At 25.8% G+C, this 16,750-nt stretch overlaps 1 protein-coding gene and 1 long non-coding RNA gene across 2 annotated transcripts in view; both read left to right on the top strand.

Annotated features, from left to right (window-relative positions):
- The window catches only part of LOC122515550 (microtubule-actin cross-linking factor 1), a gene marked incomplete in the record, with an annotated part of 139,047 nt that overhangs the window by 17,549 nt on the left and 104,748 nt on the right, over positions 1–16,750 (top strand).
- Positions 5,501–5,877, top strand: LOC122515551. The gene is made up of 2 exons (XR_006303304.1): positions 5,501–5,563; positions 5,838–5,877. It is a non-coding gene; the product is annotated as an uncharacterized LOC122515551 (long non-coding RNA).

Here is a 16,750-nt window from a genome sequence, read left to right as displayed (position 1 = left end):
TCGTAAAAGGCGACTAATAGGGGTTGAGTGTTGGCCTTGAATCAATCCAACCTTGTAAAAATAATCCGAAAAAATCAATAAACATTACATTTCGATAAAAAATAATTATTAATAAATTATTTCAACATTTTTAATTATTAATTATTTAAATACACGCGTGTACTGTGTTACAATTATCTAAATTAATTCAATTCATAATTACAATTATAATAAACATTTGTTTTTTAACAAAATAAATAAAACATTTAATAACTTTCTTTTGTTTTCTTTTTTGGTAAATTAAACAATTAGTTGAGACAAATTTAACGATTTAATTAAGAGGAACGAGTAATACTAAACTTTATTATGCAATAGGTGTTTTACGATCTCTATCACGTTGATAATGATGATGACGATGATCATTATCATCATCATCATTGTTGTGTAGGTGTAGGTGCAGTGCAATCGCAGGTTAGGTTGGTCCACATTGAGTTACAACCGTGGAGGCGGCAACAGGTGCTCGGGGTCATGGTTCGATGCCCGAGACTACACCTTCACCTTCTTTTCTTTTTTATATTTTTTTATATTTTTTTATTTTCATATCTTCAACAACCAACCAACCAACGAACCAACCAACAACCTTCCTCCAGTTTGATATCTCTTACGAATTTCTTGTTTTTTTTTTTCATTTTTTTTTTTCGTACCCCTTATCTTCCTCATTTCTTTCCCACGAAGTGAGTTTCCCATTGTACACTTTCACACGATCATCATCATCATCATTCTTTGCCACAGGTGTGGATTTTTGTTGGTTTTTTTTTTTAAATGGAATATTTAACAATTCAATGTATGCATATCAATTTGAATTCGATTTAATTTTGTATTGAGAACATTTTTTAGAGAAAATTCAATTCAATGTGTGGTTGAAATTGTTTTAACGTTGAACAACGTAATTATTATTATTATTATTTGTTTATTCAAACATTCATTGTTACGTAACCAGAATAAATATTGAAAGATAAAAATAATATAAAAATAATATAAATATAAATAAATTAATTAATTAAAGAGACAACAAAAATATTATTTGCATATATATATATTTTTTTATTTTATATTAATTTAATTTTATTTTTTATTTATTTTAGTATAGCTAGCTATTGGTAATACAAAAAGTGGCCAGAATAAAATTTGAAAGATAAAAATAATATAAAATAATATAAATATAAATAAATTAATTAATTAAAGATACAACAAAAATATTATATACATATATATATTTTTATTTTATTTTAATTTTATTTTATAGTTTTTTATTTTAGTATAGCTAGCTATTGGTAATACAAAAAGTGGCCAGAATAAAATTTGAAAAATAAAAATAATATAAAGATAATATAAATATAAATAAATTAATTAAAGATACAACAAAAATATTATTATATACATATATATATATATTTATTTTATTTTAATTTAATTTTATAGTTTTTTTTAGCTATTGGTAATACAAAAAGTGGTTTTAAAAAATATATATTATATATATTATATTACATTATTAAATATAAATAAATTGGTTGTAAAATTATAGATTTACTTTATCGAAACATTTATTTGAATAATACGAAAACATATATTAAGAATAAATAATAGAAAATTGTAATAAAATTTCTATCTAAAGAAGATACTTTCATGGATAGTAATAGTAATCGATTTTCTCATGTTCAGGTATCATTGAACTCTGTTTCCCCCTAGGGTTGTGTTCGTTAGTTCTCTTAAGCTTCTTTTTCAATATATGATAAACGAACAACAACACCGATCCGAGCTTTATACGCTTAAAAAGCTTTGCATAATCGATCATGCGTGTAACGTTAACATGCAACGTCATTAATTCGTTCTACCATATTGAATACACTTGCATTAGTTTTATTCTCTCTGTTATTTAATCGTAGCAGGTGCGTTTTACAATCGATGATTATGTAATCACTATTATTATAATTATTATTATTATTATTATTAACAATTTCGTCTATTAACAGACCGTGTTCGTCATTGTGTTTTCTGTTACGTCATTTCCGATTCTTTTTATAAGTCATTTCATTTAATAATTTCATAATCATTTAATCATTTTAATATAAATAAATAAATGTGTGCATTTTTATTGTACACTTGTGTGCATTCATGTATGAATTTTATTTTTTCTGTTAATTATCGTTTAATTTTATTTCCAAGTGATTTGTTTTATTATAGTTTAATATTAAACAACATTTCATTTATTTATAACATTCTTATGAACGAGAATGTGTGTGTGTGTACGTATACGTGTGTGTACTTCGATTATTATTCGAGTTAATTTGGTTTTAAAAATACATTTTATTTTAAACTTTGATTGAGAGATGTTATTGATTATGTTTGCTTTTATATATTAGGAAAATGATTGTTTATTGTTGCAATAGCAATCAGTTCGTCGACCGAGAGAGACCTCAGTCCGTGGTAAAACCCACCTCTTTGTACTAAATTTACTCTATCGACCGAGCTTTCTTACCAACCGAGACAACACCATGATCCAATTTTTATTATCAATTAATTAATCGTACATTTTTAATTATTATTTTTTTAATTTTATCATTACCGTTGTTTTTCTCAATTATTTTTCATTTCTTTTTTTCCTTTTTTTTCTTTTCGCGTATCTCAAATTATTTTTTTATTTGTTACATTAATTTAGAGAGATTTGTTTATTAATCATTGATATTAATAATTTTTTTCTTTCTTTTTTTTCAAATATCGTACGATTGATCAAAATTTCATTTGAATTTTCGCGAATTTCCCGCCGAAAAGAAAGAATAATTTTCCATTGATTGGTGGCGCACTCTTTCGGAGATGACCGGTACTTTTTTTTACTACCACCTTACTACTCACTACATAGTATTCGTAGGGTAATGAATGAATGAATGATATTAAATGCTTAGATTTTTATGAATGAATTAAAATTCAAAATATATATAAAAAAAAAATTTTCTTTTTTATTTCTCGAATTAAATAAATTACTTTTACTCACCATTATCAATACGTATTTGGCCTTGACACAAAGAACCAATTTCATTATTTTTCTTTACATGATAATTATTAACACTAATTTCGTCACATTTAATTAGAATAATTTCAATAAAAAATATCCAACACAATGAAAGAAGACAATTTTTAATCATTTTATTTCAACTTGTATGTCATCGTATTGAACATAAAATGGAAAAAAAAAAATAGAAAAAAAGACAAGCAAAGAATCGACGTTTGTAAGAAGACTGAGTATGCACTTCTAAGTGCATTCTAATATATTGTTCGTTTATATCCGATTGATCTTGTTCTCGATTATTGTACAGTTAGGAATGTAACAGTTTGTGGACAGGTCGAGCATTTAAAAAAGAATTTCTTTTAATGTCAAGTAACCCCTTTGCTATCTGTAAAACCTTTTTGGAAATAGGAACGTGTAATACAAATTGTAGAATAAGTGTTCGCGTGCACGTGTTTGGTGTTGATCGTGAATATCGATCGATGATCTAACGGTTGATCCTCTTTCGGTAAGATCCTACTGTAAATAATAAAACATTTTTCGTTTTATTTTCTATTCATTGTCCATTGAAAAGAAAAAGAAAAAAAGAAAAGAAAAAATACAATGAAAATTAGAAATAAAAATACAATGAATATTAGAAATAAAATACAATGAAAATTAGAAATAAAAATACAATGAAAATTAGAAATAAAAATACAATGAAAATTAGAAATAAAAATAAGAAATCTTTAAATAAGACAAAATATTTTATTTTAATTATAGTATAAAATTCATATATATTTTAATATTATTAATAATAAAATCTAATTATTTATTTATTTATTTTTTTCTTATTATACACGTTCTCTACGATCATTTTAATTGCATGGATTTTTTTTAAATGTTATTTTTTATTTTATTTTATTTTATTCATTAGACACTTAATGATATGTTAATTATTAACGAGAAATTCGAATGAATAAAATATTTCTAGGCTTATTTTTTTTTTCTTTTTCTTCTTCTTCTTCTTACCTGTGATATTTACGTGTTTGATTGATCTCACGTCATACGTTGCAAACAAGTTTCGTAAGTCGTCGTTTCCCCTATTTATCGATTAGAAAAAATTCAATTGGAAATTATATAATTTTGTAGTTTTAAAAAAAAAAAACATAATTCACCACGTTGATGAAGTATCTTGCATCTGTCGTTAACCATTTCGTTTGATAAAATGTTACACGAATTTTTTAATGATCCTCGTGGTGGTTATTAACGTTAAACGGTGGTAGTTGGGTTCGTTTTTTTAACGACCTTTCAGCAACCATCATTAATTCCTTTTACACCTTTCTTTTTTTTTTTTTACTTCGTTTCATTTTAAGCGTAGAAAATAACGAGCAAGGTAACTTCAAAAGGTTTGACTAAAAGTTCGTTAAATTACACATATCAACATATAAATTAATACTATTTTGCATAATTAATGTTGAGATATTTTGTTTTGAATAGTTGTACAATAAATTCTTTACTTAAACACACACACACACATACACACATATGCACATGTACAATTTACATGAAAAACAGGTTTGAAAAAAATTCTTTCGTCTCGTTGGGTATAAAAAAAACAAATAATATTTCGTAATTATGTTTTACATTGAAATTGTTTATCGTATCGTGATTTAACGAATAAAATATTTGTGTTAACTTTCTTTACATTTCTTTCTTTTAAATATCTTTTACAGTTATCTACGTGAATAAGATAAATCGTAGGATTATATCGATAAAATATAATCGATTAAGAATGAGTATAGATAATTCATTTTCTTACCTTTCATTTCTTTTATTACAAAATTAACATTTATTAATATAAATTTATACACACACACACACATGTTTTATTCTATTATATTATTATTTATTAATTAAATTAAAATTAACCGATATATAAATAAAACAAATATTAAATATATAATTATTACAAACAATTTATTATTACAACAATAAAATTCATACAAACGTTCTCAAAACAACACACACACATATACATTTCAAAAAGTAGTCTTTATAAATTCACTTATTGTTTAACAAAAAAATCAACAAGGAGAGGGGGGGTTGCAAAAATTAATTATATAAATAATTATTAATAATTATATAATAATAATATAATTATTATATTATATAATAATTATATAAATAAATATTCGATTGAAAGTTTCATTTTCAAAAGAATTTCTCACCCCAAATCTATAATAATAGTATAATAATAATAATAATAATAATAACAATAGAAAAATAGTAATAGTAATAGTAGTGGAGTGGGGGAAAGAGTATCGGTGAGATGATCGTAGTGGTAGTGGTGATGGTAGTGGGGAGGGGGTAGAGTTAGAAGAACGAGTGAGAGTGAGTGGTTTAGGAACTAAAGAAAAGAGTGGAGAGGGGTGGTGGGGAGGGGATAGAAGTTACTGGGTGGGCGTTAGTGTCGTTCATTCGAGTGCAGTATGTTGCGAGACATAGTGGTTAAAACGTTGGAGCAGCGACACTTAACGGGTGTCCTCTCATTATTATTATTATTATTCTTCTTCTTTTCGGTTATATTTTCTTCCATCCCCACCATCTTGTAATTCGTTAATCCCATACCTTTATTATTATTTGTTTTTTATTTTTTTTTGTTCATTTAAATAACGTTTTATACATTCTATTCCCCCACCCACCATTTACACGTTATTTCCCCCTCCACCCGTTATATTTTCCTTATTTATATTAAAATCTCGTTGATAGTGCCATAATATTTTTTCTTATTATTTTTCTTGTCTCCAATCAGTGTTCGTTGTGTTCAGTGAAGTGAGATCAAAGTTTGTGAAGAATATAAAATAATACAAGTGAACTGCAACCCTTTCTTTTTTTTTTTTACATATATATAGGTATATTTGATATAATAAAATTGTAATTGAACGATAAATAAGTGAAATGTTAAATATTACAACGTGACACGTGTGTGTGTGTGTCTGTGTTTATGGGAGACATATTTTTCATCGATTTTATTCACGTTTTTCTTTATTTTTTCTTCTCGTGCGCACGCGTGTGTCTATTTGTTTATTTGTTTGTAGTGTAATACGTGTCTATGTAACAACGGTGTATAATTCTGTTTTTTTTTCTTCTTCTTTTCCTCTTCTCTTCTTCTCTTTTTCTAACTCGACAAATTGTGAGTTTGAAAAAGATAGAGAGAGAGAGAGAGATAGATAGATAAATAGATAGATGATAGATTAAAAAGATTAAGTCGTTTGATTATACCATGCACGAAACGTTTATGAGTCACGTTTCGTACGACTTATGTGTATCTTTTACCTGCGATAAGTAAGGCATGTGTTTCTTTTCTTATTTTATTTTATTTTATTTTTATTACATATGTACATTAATCTTATCTTTGTTTTACATACCAATCGTTGTCTCTCTTTCTTTTTTTTAATACGAAAATATTTCTTAATTTTATTTTAAGTAAAACGTGTCTCGTTTCGTACATTGAAAATACGTTCGCAATTAGATTTGAATGTTTTTATTGAAACATTAGATGTAATATTTAATTATTATATGTTGGGATGCATTAATTTATATTTTTTTTGGTAAATATTATTAAAAGATAAACGTATTATTATTAATAATTATTCTATATAATTATATAATACGTGCACAATTTTTCTATTATTTATTTTACATTATTCGTTAACTCGATATTTAGATTTGAATTTTTTATTAGTATACAGGATTGTAATATTTATTTATAATATGTCGAGATGCAATAACCGTAGTAGTAATAATAAAATTTATTATTAATTGATAATTAAATAGTAATAATAATAGTAAGAATTATTTCTGTTTTTTTTTGGTAAATATTATTAAAAATCAAACGTATTTAATTATTAAAAGTTAAAGTTATATTAATTATTTCGAATTATTAACTCGATAATCATTTTCTTTCCTATTCAAAATAAAAGATAACATTTATTATTATTACACACGGTATATATTTTTTCTTTGATTTTTAATATACGTGAGAACACGTGGATATTTTGTGGGTGGTAAAAAACATTTGTAAATAAAAATTTATTCCATTTTATTCGTTAATATTTTTTGTTGTTAGAATGTTAGTTAGATCAAAATTTGAAGAGAGAGAGAGAGAGAGATAGAGAGAGAGAGGAGAGAGAGAGAGAGATAGAGAGAGAGAGGAGAGAGAGGAGAGAGTTATATTATTCGGATAAATTTCTAACCAGTTGAAGGTAGGACGACATCGTTCGTCCAGGTAGAGAGATACCTGCTCGAGGTCGTGGCTGTATACCTCGAGGGAGAAGGAACAAACGAAGGGAGAGAAGGGAAGAACGTGGCCTCTCTTGTGGCCGGCCGGTTTTCTACCATTAGAAAGACTGAGATAGAACATAGAACGAACCAACCTAGGCACTAGTATATTATACACACATATACACATATATATACACACATATTCGTACGTAACTCATACTTTGATGATAGGAACCTTTGAACGAAAAACAAAACAACGAAACAACGAAATTTCAAACGTTTTGCTTTCTTTTTTATTTTTATTTTATTTTTATTTTATTTTAACCCGTTTGAATAATCTTCCCCACCCACCCCACCCACCACCATCACCACCTCAACAACACACGATTTTTAATAATTTTTCTTGTCTATTATTTCGTTTAGAATTTTTTGTAATGAAGTGTTGGATTTAAAAATAGTTTTCAATTACTTTTGATATTTTTTTTTTAAATGTATTTCATATTATTCGTTTGATTTATTTTAAATAGATTTAAATAAAAATAAAATAATATAATAATTGAATAATATTTTTAATTGAAATATAAGTTTCAAACGTTTTGCTTTTTTTTTTTATTTTATTTTATTTTAACCCGTTTGAATAATCTTCCCCACCAACCCCACCCACCCCACCCACCACCATCACCACCTCAACAACACACGATTTTTAATAATTTTTCTTGTCTATCATTTCGTTTAGAATTTTTTGTAACCACGTGTTGGATTAAAAAATAGTTTTCAATTACTTCCAATTACAATTAGTTTGATTTATTTTAGATAGGTTTTTTTCTCGAACAAGATAAAAATTGGTATTACGTTTATTATAATTATTCTATCTAATTAAATAAAAATAAAATAATATAATAATTGAATAATTTTTGTTTAATTGAAATATAAGTTTATATAGAAATAAATTGGTTTAGGAAAATTATTTAATAGAATTATAAAATAATTTAATTATGGTTTTTATCTTGCCCAGAAAATAAAATTATTAAAATAGGTGTCTTAAAAAATTTGGACTGTTTAGAAAATCATTTTTTGAACGTTATTTTGATCTTATTGTAAATACACATTATACATGTTGTTGTAAATTATAAAATAATGTATTTATTATTATTATTCTTTTATAAAAATATTTTTCGATTACTTTTAAATGTGTCTCGTTGCTTTATACTCGTTGATTGGTTGATTCGTTCAATGTAATGGTGATGGTGGTAGTAACGGTGATTTATTTTTATCGAAGGACTCTTTCGTTGTTGTTTCATTTTGTTTTTTTAAATCTCTTTCTGAACGAGATAAGAAGAAAAAGACAACAACAACGAGGAGGACAAAAATGTTCGCGAGCTGAGTTGGAATGCGGGAAGGGAATATGTTTGCATTTTTTTTTTCTTTTTTATATTTTGTCGCAAAAAGTGGCTCGCCGACTACCGTTAATCATTTTTCCCCCCCCCGCGTTCAAAGTTGAACTAACAATATATACGCGGAAGAAAAAAGAAGGATACAAAAAATCAGGCCAAAGAGTTGGAAAATTTATTTCTAAATGAAACTTTAATTGATCATATTTAAACATTTTCCATGGCTTCTTTCTCTATTAACTTATATCTATGTGTACGTAGGTTTTAAATATTCAATGCTATGGTAATACCATTTTACACACTTTCCAAGTAGTTTCTCTTTTGATTGAAATTAGAATGGAAATTGACCTTATTTCCTTTGAAAAAAGAAAAAGAAAAAAAAAATAAACTTCTTTATCATTCCGTATCTTTATCGTGGGATTTTTGTTCTTTTTTTTTCTACATTTGGAGGATAGCCAAAGAAAGAGAAAGAAACATTGCAGTTTAGGTCAAAAGTTTGATTCTTTTTTTTTTACACAATTTTAATCTGCTCGTAATATTTTAATTAATAATAATTAGTTATGTGTATAATTTAATGAATACATAACATAATATCAAATGATTATACCATGGTTGGTAAAATATAATTTCTATGGGAATGAAATGAAAGTTATATAAACAAAAAAATTTCTATAGACAAGAAAAATGTGTTAGAAAAATTGTGTTAGAAAAATGTTTTAGAAAAATGTGTTAGAAAAATGTGTTAGAAAAATGTGTTAGAAAAATTGTGTTAGAAAAATGTGTTAGAAAATTGGTCAATTTTCTATGACGATAACAATTTAGAATTTGATTTTTATTGCATCTTATCGTAATGGGAACATTTCCAAATGGTTTTTCTATTTGACTTAACTGTTTAACGTTGAAATTCTTTTAGGATTGTATGATTCACCTCACGAATTTCTCTTTCACCAAAAGGGTTCTTTAGAAACGAACTAGAACCCTCTTGGGTTTATTGCAGACCTTCCCCCTTCTCATCCTTCCCCCCCATGACAATTACCTTTTGGAAGAAAGCCCAGATAAAGTTGTCTGACTAAGGATTTAGAAATTATTTGTGTGTGTGTGTGTGTGTGTATTTTTCAAAGATAAGAACATGTTTGTATTTTTTATTTTTTCTTTTTTTTTTGTTTGAACTTATTTTTACAACGTATTTTACTATCGAGTTATTTTAGTAAAGGTAAAGTAAATTAGTACGATTAACGGATTGGATAGAAGGAATAGAAGGAAATAGTAATCGAAAGACAGACCACACACGTATAATACTTAACCAGGGATCTTGTCAAGGCTGTTTTAAAACGTTAGAAAAGTTAAACCGACCTCCTTATAAATCCGAGTTCAACTTATTCGATCGTGTTACCTTTGATCACACGTTCTTCATTACTATTGATTGATTTTCTAATCAATAATTTATTCGTGATAAATAAAATTGATTAATTAAAAATGGATTATTTGAAATAGGACACAGGATAATTAATATATAATAGGAAACATTTCATAGATTAGAAAATAATTAGAAATATTGTACACACACATATACAATAATTAGATAAAATATTCGTGATAAATGAACATTTGAAAAATTGATTAATTAAAAATGAATTATTTAAAATAGTACACAGGAAAATAAATGAATAATATGTAATAGGAAAAATTTCATAGATTAGAAAATAATTACAAATATTGTACACACACATATAAAATAATTAAATAAAATATTCGTGATAAAAATGAACGTTTGAAAAATTGATTAATTAAAAATGAATTTTTTAAAATAGTACACAGGATAATAAAAACTAAATCTAATAGGAAACATTTCAAAGATAAAAAATATTAGCAATATTGTACACACACATATCAATATTAGAAAATATTCGTGATAAAATGAACGTTTTAAAATTGATTAATTAAAAATGAATATTTAAATAGTACACAGGATAATAAATAAATAATATATAATAGGAAACATTTCAAAGATAAAAAATATTTAGAATTATAAGTAAATTACACACACACACACACACATACACATACATATATTATGATTAGATAAAAACTTTCTAATTTAAATTTGAATTAAAGACACAACATTAAAATCGTATATTATACAAATAATATATTAAATATATTATTGTTGAAAATAATAGATATTAGAATGAAATAGTAATAAGTGTTGAATTTCGTAATCACGTATAACCACGTTGAAAATGATACGTTTAGTTTAAATACGTCTTCGTAATATACTTTCTCATACTTTTCTTTACAATCTCTTACGTGATCCTTTTTTTTCTTCTTTGTTCTTTTTTAAAATAGAAATAATAAAGTTTTAAAACAACGTGTAATACGTTTGTAAGAATAGAAGAGGATAAACGTTAGAAGGAAAACACACACACACACACACAGACAACAAAAAATTGTCTACTTATAACAATTCGTTGAATATTACATACTTTTCAAGTAAATTTCCATTTTCGAATGGCATTTCAAGTATGAAAACGATTGCACCAACACTATAATAATAATACTCTTCCTCTCTCTCTTTCTTTTTCATACAAAGCGTGATTTAATTATAGAACTAACGCTGAGAGAAGCTACCTAATGAATTTTCCATCTCGTACTTACAATCCTTTACTTCAATTTCTTCCTTTACTTTTTTTTTATTCTATTATTATTATTATTTTTTAATTGAACACCAACAAACATTTTTATCTTTTTCACAATTAAATCACATTTTAGAAAAAAAAAAATAAATCTAAAACTATATTAAAAAATAAATTAAAAATTTTTAATAATTACTAATTAATTTAATTATAATTTATTTAAAAATAAATTAAAATATATAATTAAATAAAATCATTGTAAATCAAAGCAAGTACAATTTTTTTCAACGCACACACACATTCACACATACACAAACGTATTTATATTGATTAGAATACTTGATTAGACGAGTAATTGATAACACGTGTGTTCCATTTATGACAATTATCGTTGAATTTATTTTTTATTGCACAAATTGTACGAAAGAAATGATAGTTTAAATTGTTCGTAAATAAATTTACAAGTAAATGAGAACAACACGAATAAACTGTGTTACAGTATCGTACATTTCGTCGCGTTTACAAACGTTTCTCTAATAGCACGAATAACACTTTACGTAGCATCTTGATAACCTATTTCTGTCATAGAACAGGTATAATAATTATACCGTTTGTACGTGTATTCACTTTTTGCTTAGAATTGCTAATCACTCGAGGATACTTCGCGTTAAATAATGTAAGCTTATCTACTAATTTTCAATATAAATAAAAAAATAAATTTCAATAGAAATTAATTGAAACGTTGAGAAACATTTTCCATTACAATTTTAGACAAATTTTCAATATAAATAAAAAATAAATTTCGATAGAAATCAATTGAAACGTTGAAAAATATTTTCAATTACAATTCGAGAACTAATTTTATGATCTAATTTCAATTCTATGTTTCTAATCCTATCGGTAGAAATAATTTGAAGATTTTGATGAAATCCGAAAAGAAACAATTCGCGTTCAATTCGAAGGATGCATTCCGAAATTCAGTATAATAATTATACCGTTTGTACGTGTATTCACTTTTTGCTTAGAATTGCTAATCACTCGAGGATACTTCGCGTTAAATAATGTAAGCTTATATACTAATTTTCAATATAAATAAAAAAATAAATTTCGATAGAAATCAATTGAAACGTTGAGAAACATTTTCCATTACAATTTTAGAACAAATTTTCAATATAAATAAAAAAATAAATTTCGATAGAAATCAATTGAAACGTTGAGAAACATTTCCAATTACAATTCGAGAACTAATTTTATGATCTAATTTGAATTCTATGTTTCTAATCCTATCGGTAGAAATAATTTGAAGATTTTGATGAAATCCGAAAAGAAACAATTCGCGTTCAATTCGAAGGATGCATTCCGAAATTCACAGTGAACTAGTTTCAACTATTTTCTCCTGCGGATAGAATGGTGGGAGGTAGGGTGGGAGGGAGGGGGTGGTAACAAGAACTTTGCAATCCTAGACAAGGTAATATAGTATTACGATTAGAGTTAGGAAATTAGTTTGAAACGGTTCGTGCGAGTTCTCAATGGTACGACTAGGCACCTAAATACAGGAATAGTAAATAAATTCCCTATAAAGGAAAAGGGTTAAAACCCTTAATGCATTATTTTCGAAATATTCGACATTTAATCAAAATGCAATGTAATTTTTTTCCTATTAGTTTTTAAACGTTGAATTTCATTCGAAACAACGTTTCATTTTAAGCCAAATTTCCAAATTCCCTATAAAGGAAAAGGGTTAAAACCCTTAATGCATTATTTTTAAAATATTCGATATTTAATCAAAATGCAATGTAATTTTTTTCCTATTAGTTTTTAAACGTTCGTTTGAATTTCATTCGAAACAACGTTTCAATTTAAGCCAAATTTAATTCTAATTTTTTACAAATAAATTTGGTGATTTTTTTGTTTGGTAAAAAATATTTTACATTGAAATAATAATTAAATAATGTGTGTAAAATATTTAATAAAAATATTTATTTCATTTTCATTTTCGTTAATTATATTCTTATTTGTATACTAAACGATAGTAACGGTGGTTTTAGTTTCCCCATAGGTTTCTCTTATCAATTTTAACGATGATTAACAAGTGTTTGTGAATTCTTGGAAGTAGTCGAACCTAAAAAAAACCGTTCCATTCAATCTGTAAAACACGAATATCCTTTTTTTTTGTCCCCCTTAGTGTTTCGCAACTTGGAATACGTTAAAACTTTCGTTTGATATTTTTGCTATTCTGTAATATATATCTATAATCCGTGAACCATAGAAATAGGATTAAATTCATGTCATTTAAAATGGTGGATAAAATATTCTACCTGCGTTCGACCTTTGCTACTTCTTTTCTCTTCTTCTTTTTTTTTTTTCTTTTTGACTTGCATGCTTACGTCAGAGAAAGAAAGAATCTCGTTTTAAAAAAATAAAATAAAATAAATTATCTTATAAGAAATCAAATAATTCGATGAAGAACAAAAATGTCATTTAATTTCATTCGACAGTCAACATTTTTATCTTTCCTTTTTTTTATTTTTTATTTTTAATATTAATAACAATAATGCATCTCATAAAATGTTGTTTTTAATTTTAAAAGATAAATCGAGACTATTGTTAATAAAAAATCAATCGTTTTTTTATCCCCATTACATACATTATTTATAATAAATTATTATAAATAAGTAATAAACGTTAACAATAAATTTATTATTAATAGAATATTTTAATTCAACATTTATATAAAAAAAAAAATCTTTAACAAAAATATCTCTTACGTTTCCTTTTAACATATTATAAATTAACACACACACACACATATACACACATGTATAGAAAAATATGTGTATGTGAAAATGCATGGTATGAAGAAGAAAGAGGCGGGTTAAGTGATAATGTTCGATGATAAAGAAAATATCTCGCATGAGTTCCGGCATACATACTCATACACACATACACACACACACATACAGAATGACGTACATTCGAAATGAGAAACTCATATGAACGAACAGTAAAAAAAGAAAAAGAAAGAAAGAGAGAGAAAGAATATTGATGACGTAGGACGGATATGGAAATGTTACGAGTTTCACCATAACAGATCATCCCATCGATACCCCATGTACATATGAACTACATATTTAACCAGTATAATCATCAGGATTATCATTTTAAGTTTAATAATTCAAGGTGTGTTCAACCTTGATCAAAATCTTTTTATTCGATATCAAATGTTTTACTTACTTTTAATTTTACTATCAAAATAGGAAGAGTTGGAAAGTGTTAGAATATTTTTTCAAGTTTTATTTTTATAAATAATTAAACACTCTCTTATAATATGTTTTGTATTTATTTTTACATTTATTGGATTTAATTGATAACTTCTTTTTTCTATTTAATCAAACGTATGTGCAATTTTGTATAAATTTTTATATTTGTTCAATTTTAATTGATAATTTTTTTTAGAAGAGAAAATAGGAAAAAACAAAATTCTTTTTCTGGATAATCAAATATTACATAATTATTTACAATATAATATAAATACCAATATTATATTATTATATATTATATATTATATTAATTATTATATTAAATATAAATATAATATAAATTTTGTGCGCGTTAACATATTAACTGTATAATTAAATACATAACTGTACTCAATATTAATATATTAACTGCACAATTAATTTCAAATGAAACATATAAGATAAAAATATTGAAAATAAACTTGTAACAAACCGTTAGTCGAATATAATCAACTATTAAATTCATGTTTCGATGAGGGTATGAAATACAGGAAAATAGATGAGTAGGACAATAGCGGCTTATTTGAATGCGGGTGATGATCAGTTATAAAATATTTATTGTTAGATAAACCGTAGTTGTTAACCGGTATTTAAAGTAACAAGATTCGGTCAGATCAATCGGACTACGGTTTGAAGAGACAACGTAAGAGACATAATTCTCACAGTTAGTCTTCCTCACCGTGGGCGAACTGGTCTGGGCAGGGCAGAACACAACGCGCTTAGGGTAGGGCTGTCGAGAACACTGGGCAGGGCTAAACGCGTTCCTTACTTGCTAGCTAGCTAGCTTTCTTTCTTTCTTTCTTTCTTTCTTGCTTTCTTAGTTACCTGTTTCCTTCCTTGCTTTCTTGCATGACTACCTATCTGCCTACCTGTACTAGCTACTGTCATTCGAATATCTTTCTTTCTTTTTGTTTTGATCTTTTTTTTTTTCATTTACATTGTTCGTTGGTTACATCATTATTAATCATCTTTTAGAATTAATGTATTATTACAAAATTCATCAATTTGTTATTTGTGATTAGTTGATCAAACATTTGGTGTACTAATTCTTAAAGTTTAATTAATTTTTAATTTTCTAACGACAATTCACACATGATTTTTTATATTTAATAAAAGAAAATTTTTTTATAATGTTTAATGCAGTTATAGAATTAGATCAGTTTTAGATTACTGTGATGTATAATCAGACATAGCAAGTGAGATTATTAATGTGTTTTAATTTGCATAACATTTGACAGGATTAGAATTGAATTATTTGAATTTTAGATTTGCAACGAGATGATTGACATATTTTTTTTATAAAACATTCTAATTATTCCTCTAAGTTTATAATTCAAATATAATAATATTGATTAGAATTTTTGAATAAAAATTCAATTATAATCTTATGGTATATACTTGTAAGTGTTTTGATATTATGCAAAATAAGATTCATGTGTGTATACTAGTGGCAAATGATAATACACGTGCACACGTGTATAAATTGTAATATTCAAGACAATTAGGTTCACTTCGATTGATTAATGGCACCCCTTTGTGTACTTTACAGTCCATTGTAATTTCAAACCCCCTTATCCCCCCCCCCACGTATCTTTTTATTTCTTTTTTTATTTCTTTTAACAATTATTATCCACCGTGTCATCTTTTATTTTATTTCATTCATACATTTTTTTGTTCTTCCTCTACTTCTCTTCTTCGTCTTCTTCTTTTTTTATATTTTTCTATTTATTTTTTTTTCTTCTTCTTACCTCATGGTCTCCCACGTTGTATTACAAACGGCCCCCATACCTAACCATTTATGGATCGATCGTCATACAACTCTACTCGTCTTCTATAGCAATTCAAAACTCCTTTCTTTACTTTTCTTTTTTCCATTATGGTTTTATGGTTTTATGGTTTGTCATCCTTATACTTGCTATTCTATAGTAATCGGAAAAAAGAAAATAAGGAACAAAATAAATTCATATAATGTATATCTAGCATTAACATTACATATATACATAAAAAATATAATAATAAATTGTACAAACATAACATACACGTGTGTTCAGTACATATGAATATGGTTTTATGGTTTGTCATCCTTATACTTGCTATTCTATAGTAATCTCTAAAAAA

This window comes from Polistes fuscatus, unplaced genomic scaffold (assembly GCF_010416935.1).
Source record: "Polistes fuscatus isolate 324 unplaced genomic scaffold, CU_Pfus_HIC Scaffold18, whole genome shotgun sequence".
NCBI classification, from domain to species: domain Eukaryota; kingdom Metazoa; phylum Arthropoda; class Insecta; order Hymenoptera; family Vespidae; genus Polistes; species Polistes fuscatus.
Note: the sequence above shows the minus strand (reverse complement) of the source record. Positions and strands in the feature narration are given on the sequence as shown.